This window comes from Caretta caretta, chromosome 1, assembly GCF_965140235.1.
Source record: "Caretta caretta isolate rCarCar2 chromosome 1, rCarCar1.hap1, whole genome shotgun sequence".
Taxonomy (NCBI): Eukaryota; Metazoa; Chordata; order Testudines; family Cheloniidae; genus Caretta; species Caretta caretta.
Window position 1 is genome coordinate 169,140,471 of NC_134206.1, and position 12,545 is coordinate 169,153,015.

Sequence of the window (12,545 nt, forward strand, 5' to 3'; positions counted from 1 at the left end):
ACTTGAGCTCATAAGCAAAACACGTACTCCACAGTATGTTGGGCAGTATCCTTCACCTCAGTTTCTCACCTTGAAGGGTGAAAGTCCAACAAACAAAGGTCCCTTTAATATGCCACTTCCCTCTCCCTCCACTGCACCCCACTCACAGTTGCTGTCCTGGGTCAATGAAGACCCAGAGTTCAGAAGTGCCTTCACATGAGTTCACCTTCCACCCCAGTGAGCGGTGTCTCAGCTGCTGCCAACAGCACTGCAACTGGCTCACAGTTGCTATTGTTCACTCTGGGTCGCTGCCCACTGGGCTGCCATTCACTCCACTGCTGCCCTGTTGCTCTCTCTGCTGCAGCCTCTCTGACACCAAGTCTTCAGGTCCCACCACTTAATCCAGCTCTCAGTAATTTCAGCAGTTAATGTAGAACCTCCCTGCTAGTGCAGGCTGTGCAGTCTTTCACTGGTATGCTGCCCCACAGCAGGCCTAAGACTTAGCACTTAGACCTGGTTGTCAGTGATTTCAGCTCTAGTGAAAAGAACAGGAGTACTTGTGGTACCTTAGAGACTAACAAATTTAGTGAGCACTCAACAAAACAGAAGACTCTCCATGACTCTAATCAGCTCTGTCTTTAAAGAGTGTAGAGAAGGAAGGTCAAATGGCCTCTAGGACTCTTAGGCAGAGCCCACACCATCAGGTAGGAACATCTGTCCCCACCCTCACTCTCCTTTCACATTCTCCTTGAATGTGAATACACTTTAATCCAGTGTAGTATTAATTGTAAGCTTTATATTTAGCAGTGCTTATCTTAAACTCATTGGTTCATGGCAGTGCCAGGGATATATGGTAGACTCAAGACTAAAAATTATAATATAAAAAAACTTATGAAATGAGGCTACCAAGATGGAGAAGGACCAGGAAGAGACATTTCCACATATTTCCTTTCTTATTTTCAAAGTGGCAGTACTAGTCTGCCAGTCTGATACATTGTTACCAGAAGATTTGAAACCAATTATCTTACTCTATCTATTTCGGTAATTAAGGTTGTGGTCCGCTGTGCCCGCAAGGGCTGCGGGGGAGATACCAGCGAAAGGAGGACACTCAGGCCTAAGAATAGTAAACTATGCTTTATTGAAGGAAGGAAGGAAGGAAGGACTTACGCTCCAATCTGCGCGGGGAGCCCCTAGGACGCGCGGAGGGGCTGCAGTGGACTCTGGTCGTTCGGGACAGCTGACCAGGCAGGACTCCACAGGTGGGGAGTCCTCTGCAGTGCTATATTCTCTGCGCTTATCTCGGGGTTACATGGGGTCAACAGCTGGTTACATTCTTATATGTATGATTTATGTTTATTATATAAACTGACTTGTTTACAGGCAAAAATATGCTGAGCTATGCTACAATATCTTTTGGCTGGGACTGTCAGACAAAGTTCATTGAAACTGCCTGCATCCTCTGCTTACATCCAGTCACGTACTCAGTCTACCACTTAGCTCCTTGCCAATCTTCCACAACCTTGCCCCTACACTCCACCCCTTGGTGGACTGAGGTGTATTAGTTACTGCCACCAGTAGTTTTGGGGGTTACCAGTTGGGCCAGGAGGGCGGGGGAGCAATTCACGCAGCATTGAAGAATGACAAACACACATACAAAACCCAGTAGTCCAATCAATAGCAGGAACCCGATGCGTCTCCCCCAGGCGCTGAGATCCAGAAGCCAGGAGGTTAGCCACCGCCAAGAGTCATCCCATACAGAATCCTCAGAGCCCACGTCATGTAACACCTTCAAGTGATCCATCATATTATGAACATCAGTCTCGATGCGCTTAGCCTGATTTGAGTAAAAACAACAACTTTCATTAATCAAGGCACAAATGCCAACTTGAGTGGCTAATAAGTAGTCCAACACCATACGATTCTGTAATACACCTTGCGACAAAGAAGCTACTTCTAATTGTACGGCTTGAATTGCATCTATGGTATTATTCTCTATAACCTCTAACGTGGCTGAGATATTTACAATAACCGGCTCCAGTTTGGCCACCCCTAGCCAGGGGAGGAAGGCGCGGACAAACTGATGGAAACCCATGGGTCTCTGCACAATGGGGTTTGGGCTCCGCCGTGGACGTGCCACCAATATGTAATTATGCAGTGCATGAGTGTGCATGGTTTGCATTCCATATGTATAGGGGAGGAGCCGTCCCAATGTGCACTGTCCACACCATTGGTTGGGTAAGGTTTTATATGCCTGACGGCTGCATAGCCACTACAGCCCTGGCACTCCTGCCGTGGGGAGCCATGTGTCATCTGAGGCATTGCGACACCAACTATCAGAGCTTTGGTTACACTGAGACCAGTAATGTGCACGTGGGGTTTGCCCGCACCTAATTGTGCTGAGGGGCGTTCTCCATAAGGGGGCACTGGCATTGTAGGAATATAGAAAACCACGGGTATGTAGTACTCTGATGGCAGAGGGTGGTACCATTGGTATAAGTTAAATTGGTTTCAGAGGAATCGGAGCAATTATCACTCGAGACCCACGCCTCTCCGGCCATCCACTCACTGTGCATTTCTGGTGGGCCAGCAGTAACGTTAAATTCCCCGGTGTCTGGCAGGTATTCTGCTATCACTGCACACGAGGAAAGGGGAAAATTTCCGACGGGACGAGTGGCATCCATCGCTGAAGGCCGCTGAACACACCAATACGCATCCTCCAGTATCACTACCGGTGTCCCTTGGTGCTGGTAAGGGGTCATTACGTTATACTAAGTGAAAAAAGGTGGTGTCATTAAGGGCCCAGGATTCATTCTCCAGCACTGCAGCCCACGGAATGCCAGCGCTTGCCAATTGGGGGGCATGTGCGCAGTACCAACAGTCCGATTTGTTACCTGCTAGTGCTACCGATTGCATCCACTGGACAGCCGAGTTGTGGTGCCATGTGGCTTGGGCACCTATTGCAGCTAAAATTAGTTCGAGGATTATGCCGTAGAGAACAGGCTGTAGGGCCATCACAGGTGTAATGCCTTCGGGTGGCGCAACCAGGACACTCCACAGACCCGCCCAAACTGCAGTGTGGCAATTATGGTTGCCTGGAAGAAAGAGTCTTAGAGGGCACATAAATTGGGGCATCTTCCCCTTTTAGCAGTACGAGGTGAGTGTCCCCGGGACCATCAGCTAGGATTTCCCCTTCGAGCGGGTTATGTTTGGTGGGGTCGTGGACCCAAACTGTACATCCAGTCGAGCCAAACCCTCCCGCTCGAGTGGTGGGTACAAGTGCATCCACTTCCCGTACATCAGGCAACCCAATGCGCTCGCAAATCAACTGCACAATACGTTCGCCTTGGGGAAGGGTTACTGCCTGTGGGCCATTGTCAACCAAAAGCACCTTAACCTCCCCGGTATAGTCAGCATCGATTACTCCTGCTGCAACATCTATGCCCTTAAGGGCCAGACTGCTGCGTGGGGCAATGTGCCCATAATAGACTTGTGGTAGTCCTATGGCTAAGCCAGTACTTACAAGGTTCCAGCTATTGGGCTGTAGAGTGAGGCCCTCTTGAGGGACCCACCGATCTAGACCAGCACTTTCCAGGATGGCCCGAATGGGGAGGTGGGCTTGCGGGTGCAGGTGCTGCACTCGCAACACTCGTGGCCACTCAGTGACCTCCCCTGTGAATCTAGTGTACAGGGTGGAGCCATACAGAGGGCTGTCATTGAGTGCAGCCATGGCCTGGTGAAGATTACAGCTCCACCCAGCCCGGGATTCAGTGGGAGATAGTTTGCATAACTGTTCTTTAAGCAAGTCATTCATGCGTTCAATGAGCCCTGCACCCGGTATGCGATGTGGAACACCCACGCAATCCCCCATACCTTAGCCCATTCTCTTATTTCCATTCCTGTAAAATGGGTTCCCTGGTCACTTTGCACCTCGAGGGGGGATCCGTAGTAGTGGATGAGTTCTTCCAACCCCTTTATAGTCTGCTCCTGCGTGGCACTTGCACATGGGTATACAAAGAGCAGACCTGAAAAGGTGTCATAGAATCATAGAATATCAGGGTTGGAAGGGACCCCTGAAGGTCATCTAGTCCAACCCCCTGCTCGAAGCAGGACCAATTCCCAGTTAAATCATCCCAGCCACGGCTTTGTCAAGCCTGACCTTAAAAACCTCTAAGGAAGGAGATTCTACCACCTCCCTAGGTAACGCATTCCAGTGTTTCACCACCCTCTTAGTGAAAAAGTTTTTCCTAATATCCAATCTAAACCTCCCCCACTGCAACTTGAGACCATTACTCCTCGTTCTGTCATCTGCTACCATTGAGAACAGTCTAGAGCCATCCTCTTTGGAACCCCCTTTCAGGTAGTTGAAAGCAGCTATCAAATCCCCCCTCATTCTTCTCTTCTGCAGGCTAAACAATCCCAGCTCCCTCAGCCTCTCCTCATCAGTCATGTGTTCTAGACCCCTAATCATTTTTGTTGCCCTTCGCTGGACTCTCTCCAATTTATCCACATCCTTCTTGAAGTGTGGGGCCCAAAACTGGACACAGTACTCCAGATGAGGCCTCACCAATGTCGAATAGAGGGGAACGATCACGTCCCTCGATCTGCTCGCTATGCCCCTACTTATACATCCCAAAATGCCATTGGCCTTCTTGGCAACAAGGGCACACTGCTGACTCATATCCAGCTTCTCGTCCACTGTCACCCCTAGGTCCTTTTCCGCAGAACTGCTGCCTAGCCATTCGGTCCCTAGTCTGTAGCTGTGCATTGAGTTCTTCCGTCCTAAGTGCAGGACCCTGCACTTATCCTTATTGAACCTCATCAGATTTCTTTTGGCCCAATCCTCCAATTTGTCTAGGTCCTTCTGTATCCTATCCCTCCCCTCCAGCGTATCTACCACTCCTCCCAGTTTGGTATCATCCGCAAATTTGCTGAGAGTGCAATCTACACCATCCTCCAGCTCATTTATGAAGATATTGAACAAAACCGGCCCCAAGACCGACCCTTGGGGCACTCCACTTGATACCGGCTGCCAACTAGACATGGAGCCATTGATCACTACCCGTTGAGCCCGACAATCTAGCCAGCTTTCTACCCACCTTATAGTGCATTCATTCAGCCCATACTTCCTTAACTTGCTGACAAGAATACTGTGGGAGACCGTGTCAAAAGCTTTGCTAAAGTCAAGAAACAATACATCCACTGCTTTCCCTTCATCCACAGAACCAGTAATCTCATCATAAAAGGCGATTAGATTAGTCAGGCATGACCTTCCCTTGGTGAATCCATGCTGGCTGTTCCTGATCACCTTCCTCTCATGCAAGTGCTTCAGGATTGATTCTTTGAGGACCTGCTCCATGATTTTTCCAGGGACAGAGGTGAGGCTGACTGGCCTGTAGTTCCCAGGATCCTCCTTCTTCCCTTTTTTAAAGATTGGCACTACATTAGCCTTTTTCCAGTCATCCGGGACTTCCCCGGTTCACCACGAGTTTTCAAAGATAATGGCCAATGGCTCTGCAATCACAGCTGCCAATTCCTTCAGCACTCTCGGATGCAACTCGTCCGGCCCCATGGACTTGTGCACATCCAGCTTTTCTAAATAGTCCCTAACCACCTCTATCTCCACAGAGGGCTGGCCATCTCTTCCCCATTTTGTGATGCCCAGCGCAGCAGTCTGGGAGCTGACCTTGTTAGTGAAGAGAGAGGCAAAAAAAGCATTGAGTACATTAGCTTTTTCCACATCCTCTGTCACTAGGTTGCCTCCCTCATTCAGTAAGGGGCCCACACTTTCCTTGGCTTTCTTCTTGTTGCCAACATACCTGAAGAAACTCTTCTTGTTACTCTTGACATCTCATCTACTGCAGTTAGCATGTATTTATGTCGCTGACTTTCAGACAGCGGAATGATGTCCACCTGCCATACTTCCCCAGGTTTCTGACCTCACTTCAGGTACCCCTTCTCTGCTTTTAAGCTCTGGGGGGTGAGCCTGGTACACTGTGGGCAATGCTGACGGGCATCCCGCTCTGCACCAATCGTGGTCTGCAAGCCACGATTGGTGGCCCATTGCATTGCTTTTTCCCCTCCCAGATGACCACTCTTTTGATGTATCCACTCGGCCAGGCTGGGGGCAGCTACTACATATACTGTGACTATGTCATCTACCTCTTTATTGAACCGGGCCTCTTCCGATTCCCCCGTCAGGTGGGTGTCTACATGACGGACAGCAATGGGCCTCTGGCTACAGGCATCCCAAATGTCAGGCCATATGTCGTAACCCCAAAGGGGTTTGTCATGCACCTTACAGCCAGCTGCATGCCAGATGGCCATCCATTGTGTCACACCTTTGTAGACTGCCCAGCTATCCATATACAGATAAAGGGGCCCTGGGTTCTCTGTGATGGTCATGAATGCTGCCCGTAGCTCAGCCCACTGGCTAGACAGGCCAGGGCCGGTTTCGAACAGTATTTCCTCAAGGCAGGGATTATATGCAGCCACTTGCCACGATCATTCTGCCACCCTGTACGAGGCTGATCCATCAGTGAACCACGCGACCTCTCATTGTCGTTCGGTTAAGGAGGTGTAGGGAGGGGCCTCTGTACAGGGGGGTAGAGGTACTTCGACTGGGGAGGCATAAGTGTGCTGGCCTCTGGAGGGCAGTTCTTCGAATGTGACAGTGCCCAGAAGCCGCGCATGTGCATCAGTAATGCTTGCCTGGGTCATTTGCATACGCAGCTGCAGGTAGTGTTTCCACTTCCATAGGGTCTGGGTCTGGGCTACCCCAGTCCATGTGAGCGGGCTTTCATCCCGGACCCAACTCATAATTGGAAGCGGGGTACGCACCTTTACAGGCTCCGCACCTGTTATGGGCTCAGTTTGCTGCAGGGCCCATACTACTGCAAGCAGCTGCTGTTCAAGGGGTGTATAATGCTCAGCCTAGCCTTGTAGTGATCGCGACCAATACCCTATGGGCTCCTTTCGAGATGAAGTTTGCTGCCACAGCCCCCACGAGGCCACGTGGTCAACCACCATCACCTAGAGTCCGAAGGGGGTGCCTCATCTGCCTGGGCTCAGCACTGTGTGCTGGCTGAGCACCTCTTTAGCCTGCTGGAATGCGCCATGCTGCTTGGCCCCCCAACTAACGTGGCTTTCTTCCGGACTACTGCTTGTATGGGCTGCAAGATGTACCCTAGATGGGGAATAAATGTACGCCAATACCCAAGGAGGCCCAAGGTATTACGCTTACGCTAGTGGGCTCTGGGAAGTGGGTAATTGTTTCAATGGCCTTTTGTGGGATCTTACGTTGAGGCTCCGACCAAATTTTCCCAAGAAGATCACCTTCTGGCTGGCCCCCTGGATTTTACTAGGGTTGACAGCCCAGCTCCTGGCTGTCAGAGCCTGCAACACATTGTTCTTGGCCTCAGAGAGTGCCACCGCATGGGGCCCACTCAGCAGGACATCATCAGTATAGTGCTCTAGTACCACTCCCTCTGGAAGAGTCACCTGCTCCAGGTCTCGACTAACCAGCTGGTAGCAGATGGTAGGGCTATGCTTGTACCCCTGAGGCAACACAGTGAACGTGTACTGCCAATCCTCCCATGTAAAGGCAATTTGATCCTGGCTCTGGGGGCAATGGCAATGAAGAAGAAGGCATTTGCCAAGTCCACCACGACATGCCACTGCCCTACTCACGTCGCAAGGCGCTCCATGATGGAGTCCATGTCAGGAACTGCCACCGTCAGGATTGGGGTGACCCTATTCAGATTGTGGTAGTCTACTGTCATGCGCCAGGTTCCGTCCTTTTTATGGACTGGCCAAATTGGGCTGTTAAATGCACTCATGGCGGGGCGAATGATGTCTGCCTGGAGCAGACCTTTAACGGTAGCGTTTATTTTCTCGTGCCCACCAGGTATCCGATACTGTTTGGTGTTGATCACTGTGGTGGGGGTCAGAAGTATCACAGGGTCCCACCGCGGATGCCCCCGCAGCATGGTTACAACCGCTTGGACATACAGTGGCCGCCCAAAGGAAAAGAGTCCCCATTGGGTATCTATGGTCTGCCCTCGGAGGAGGTCTATTCCCAATATGTATTCCTGAATGGGGGTGATTAAAACAGTGACTCGTATTGGGGGGGGCCTTCCCGATGGCCAGCCGTAACTGCATCGGTGTGGCCCGAACGTCTACCCCTCCAAGGCCACTCACCGTTACCGACCGGCCCTGCCAGGGTGGGGTACCATGCAATATAGTCACCTCCACTCCTGTGTTCACAAGGGTCATTACTCGTCGCCCCCCACTAGGCCAGTAGATCTCTACTGGGACATAAGGGTGGTGGTCCCCCACTACATATCGCCTTAACTCCAGGGCGGGGGGCAAGGGGGACCCACAACCCCGTCAATACTGGGCGGGCAGCTTCCATTCAATATAGTCTGCCGGTGGGGCAGACAGTTGGGGCTTCTAGGGGGTGCCATCTACCTTGTTTTGGGGGCCCCCTTTCGTCGGGGCCCCCACCCTTTCCTTAGTGCGCTGTTCCGGCTTAAGCTGTAACCAGCGTTTTAACAGCTCAGCATTGGTTTTCCCATCCACTTCCCCCAGGGGAATCCCTGCTTTCAGTAGGTCTTTAAACATAGTATTGCAGCTAACCCTCTCCTTTTGCTTCACATTCACCTGCCGCGGCTTTGTGGTTTTCGTCATACTGTCAATTTCCGTTAATTCCATCATGAGCTGTGCTGCATCCCCCACCGACCCTACGGCCCCCCAACCATTGGCAGGATCATCGCCTTGAGGTGTGTGTGGGGGTGTTCCGCAGAAGCCGGATGCGAATGGTATGGGTCAGCTCTACGATGTCAGGCCCTTCAAAATGCTCAAAGATGCCGGTGAGCATGCCCAGCTGCCAGAGCTGGCTAACCGCCTCTGGGATGAAGGCCCACTGTTCCAACCCATCATCCATGTCTGCGGGCGAGCTCCAGATGGTTTTGACAGCCATGGTCAATCATGCCATGAGGGAGGGATACAGATAATTCGCCTCCGAGTTGGCCCCTATCTTGAGACTCCTACGAAGGAGGGGGTCTGTGGTCAGCGAGCCAGTCCTGCCTTGCTCAGCGGGGGGTAAGGGTAATCGCATCCGCTCCATCATCCCACAACCATAGCAGCCAGGCCAGCAGTGGTTCCTTGGGACGCTGCTTGAAATGCTGCATGAAATCCTATATCTTGGAGGATTTATATTCCTGGATAAAATCCCTCCCTACCGTTTAATCATTCTCCCCATGCGGTCCCTCATATCATCTCGACAACAGGCCGCAGTTGTGGGTACACCCCTACCTTCCTGCTGTCCCCCTCCCCGGGGGACTCATCCTCGCTTGTTTCCCAAATGTCCCCATCCCAGGTCTCTGGATCCCAGTCGTTTTTGTGCACCAGTGCATGTATGGAAAGGGGACACATGTCTTGCCGTCCTCCCTTCTGCCGCCGGTGGTTCACAATGCAAGTCGCCATAACCGTGCATTGGTGCTCTAACCATGCGGCCCATTCGGCCGTACTAGTGATGACTTCTTGGGTTAGTGAATGGGCCTCGTTTGCTTGCTGCAAATCAGCCTCTAATCTTCTTATCCTCTGGCACTGAACCAGCAGCGCCTCGTCCACCGCATGGAGTGCGGTCAGGAAGACCCATCCCAGGTCCCCCGCCGCTTTCTGCTCCGCGGTTCCTACTTTGTCTAGCCAGAGCTTGGATATCAGTTCCTCCAGCCTAACAGGGGTAACCTCCGGCTCCTTCTCTAGCTCCGGCCATGCGGCGGGGGCAACCAACCCCACCAGCTTGTGAGCCACTGGTGCCCACCGTCCCGTGGAGGGCCACCCGGGGATGTGGCTCTCTCCCTCCCCCTTATCCTTCCTTCCCCAAAGAGGCATCCCTCCACTGGTATCCTGTTTGTGACGCCAAGTGTGCCCACAAGGGCCAGGGGGGAGATACCAGCAAAAGGAGGTCACTCAGGCCTAAGAATAGTAAACTATGCTTTATTGAAGGAAGGAAGGAAGGACTTACGCTCCAATCTGCGCGGGGAGCCCCTAGGACGCGCGGAGGGGCTGCAGGGGACTCTGGCTGTTTGGGACAGCTGACAAGGCAGGACTCCGCCGTGGGGGAGTCCTCTGCGGTGCTATATTCTCCGCGCTTATCTCGGGATTACATGGGGTCAACAGCTGGTTACATTCTTATATGTATGATTTATGCTTATTGCATAAACTGACTTGTTTACAGGCAAAAATATGCTGAGCTATGCTACAATATCTTTTGGCAGGGTCTGTCGGACAAAGTTCATTGAAACTGCCTGCATTCTCTGCTTACATCCAGTCACGTACTCAGTCCACACTTAGCTCCTTGCCAATCTTCCGCAACCTAAAGGAATTTCCAGAGAAAGCCGCAGCTAGCTAACTTTCTCTTGAAAGGACACGGATACAGCCCTCCGATCAAGAATAGGCAGCAAGCAGTAAATTCTTTGAAACAATAATAAAATGTATTTAGAAGTGAAGTATTACAATAAAAGAGGAGAGATAGAGGTAAAAATAAAATAAACAGGAAAAGTTACAGATACAACGTAAAGGAAGCAGCATAATAAATAAAAACAACACAGCAATAACAATTCCACTTAACTCTAACACAATAATCTAACAATATATCATTTACTTAATACTCTATAACAATATAACAGTCAAGCATATAATGTAAACATGTAATAGTATATTGATTAACTCTAATATTAATTACTTAACACTAAACATCCAATAAGTGCTGATCAGGCAATTATCAGATAGGTAGGGAGATCTCACTCAAACCACACACATCCAGCTTTATTTGCACTTGAAACCCACAGACTTCAGGATGATAAAACAGAGGAAGATCTTAACTTACAGAGGCTTCTTACTATCCCTCTGACTCATCACCGGAATGGCCCTTCTGCTCTGTCAATTCTTTTTGAGAGCGTTGTTTGGGGAGCGTTGTTCTGAAGTGGGCTGTTGTTAACAGCTGGGCTGTTCACTGCTGCTTCAGCCTGAGGTAAAACAGAGCCTTAGGCAAGAGAAACGGAGCCCATTGGTTGCTGCTGCGGGGCTGCTGCAAGAGCCTTCTGTTGGCAGGGTGCCAGGAGCGACCGACCATTGATAAGGCTGCTGTTGCTGGCTTCCAAGCAGTCCTTCAGCTTTTCAGGTGGTTTCTCTTGCTCAGATATCTTCTGGTAAGTGTCCAGAAGCATTCCACTCTCCTGCTGGTTCCTATACCTACACAGTTTTAGCTTCTGGCTGTTGCCTTTATATACAATTTTGCAGCTCATTACATCATTTATTATCATAATTCAACCAATCAGCGTTCAGGGATTTGCATATTCTAATTTGTCATGTGTATTAATAGGTGACATTCAAGCTCAACCAGTCAGCTTCCAGAGATTAGCATATGCTAATTACCAATTATGGGCTCAATGAATTCCTATGGGGTTTATCAGATGACATTTAGATGAACTCTAGCTCTTTCCTGTCTGGAAGTCCCATTGGTTTCTTTAGGCTACAATATATTTCTGTGGGGTTTTGCTGAGTCATTCTGTTGGATCATATAAAAGAAGTTCTGTATTAAAATCACAAATGAGTTTGATTCCCCATAGTTTAAATTCCAGGGTATTACTAATTAAAAGGTCCCTTGGTTTTTGGTACAGTTTCTCTCCCTCTCTGTGTGAAACTTGCAAGCTGCTAATTGTGTTAGTACAATCTAAGACAGAGTCTGTTCTCAAAGCAATTCTTTGTAACAACAACTACTCACACAGAGAGAGACTCAAAGCAATACTCTGTAAGAACAGAAACAGCACCCAGAGACTCCCTGCCCTTTTGTTGTATTCATCTCGCTTTGTTAACAATTGTGATTAAAATAGAGATAGAGGATGTATGTGGATGGGTGCTTGGTGTGGATAATAACTGAATGATCAGGGAGGTGTCAGCCTAAGAATCCAGTGTCCATCGGCCAAAGAAGGCGTCAAGTGGAAATAACCAGAGGACCCCCGGAGGGCAGACTGGAATCCACCCAACAGCCTCAAGAATGGGAGAATCAAAGAACAAGATAATATCTGGCAGCATGGAGCCGTCAGGAATGTGCCATCTGCTGATTGATTCAACAACAGCACAATGAAACAATTCCCATAGACTGGCATAGGAAGAAATTCCTATAAGAATAGACTCTAGAAAGTGAGAACTTTGGGGTCTGATTCTGCAAACCCACTTCCAGGAGCATCAGATGAGCATCTGACAAGGCCCTGCTCCCTCCTAATGTCCAGGCCACCTGGCCAGTGGCTTGGCATGAGCAACTCTAAGGCTGGTAACTATGATAACAACCTTGCAGAACCTGTGTGTGTGTATGAAAGTGTGAAAAAATATGAAATTTAATGGAATGTTATAGCTACAACTAACTGCTTACTATGATTCTTTCTGTATTCACAATAAATGTGGCATTTTGCCTTTTCCCGTTTAATAAGATCCTGCTGGTTTTTATTTTATTGGTATAACAATTCCCCACAGGAAGTGATATAATACCTTGTCTAAATTGC

The 12,545-nt window shown here is 49.7% G+C and overlaps 1 long non-coding RNA gene across 1 annotated transcript; it reads right to left on the bottom strand.

Annotated features, from left to right (window-relative positions):
• Positions 1–1,098: 1,098 nt before the first annotated feature.
• Positions 1,099–11,250, bottom strand: LOC142073448 (uncharacterized). The gene is made up of 2 exons (XR_012670354.1): positions 10,871–11,250; positions 1,099–1,813 (listed from the first exon to the last, which is right to left on the bottom strand). It is a non-coding gene; the product is annotated as an uncharacterized LOC142073448 (long non-coding RNA).
• Positions 11,251–12,545: the final 1,295 nt, after the last annotated feature.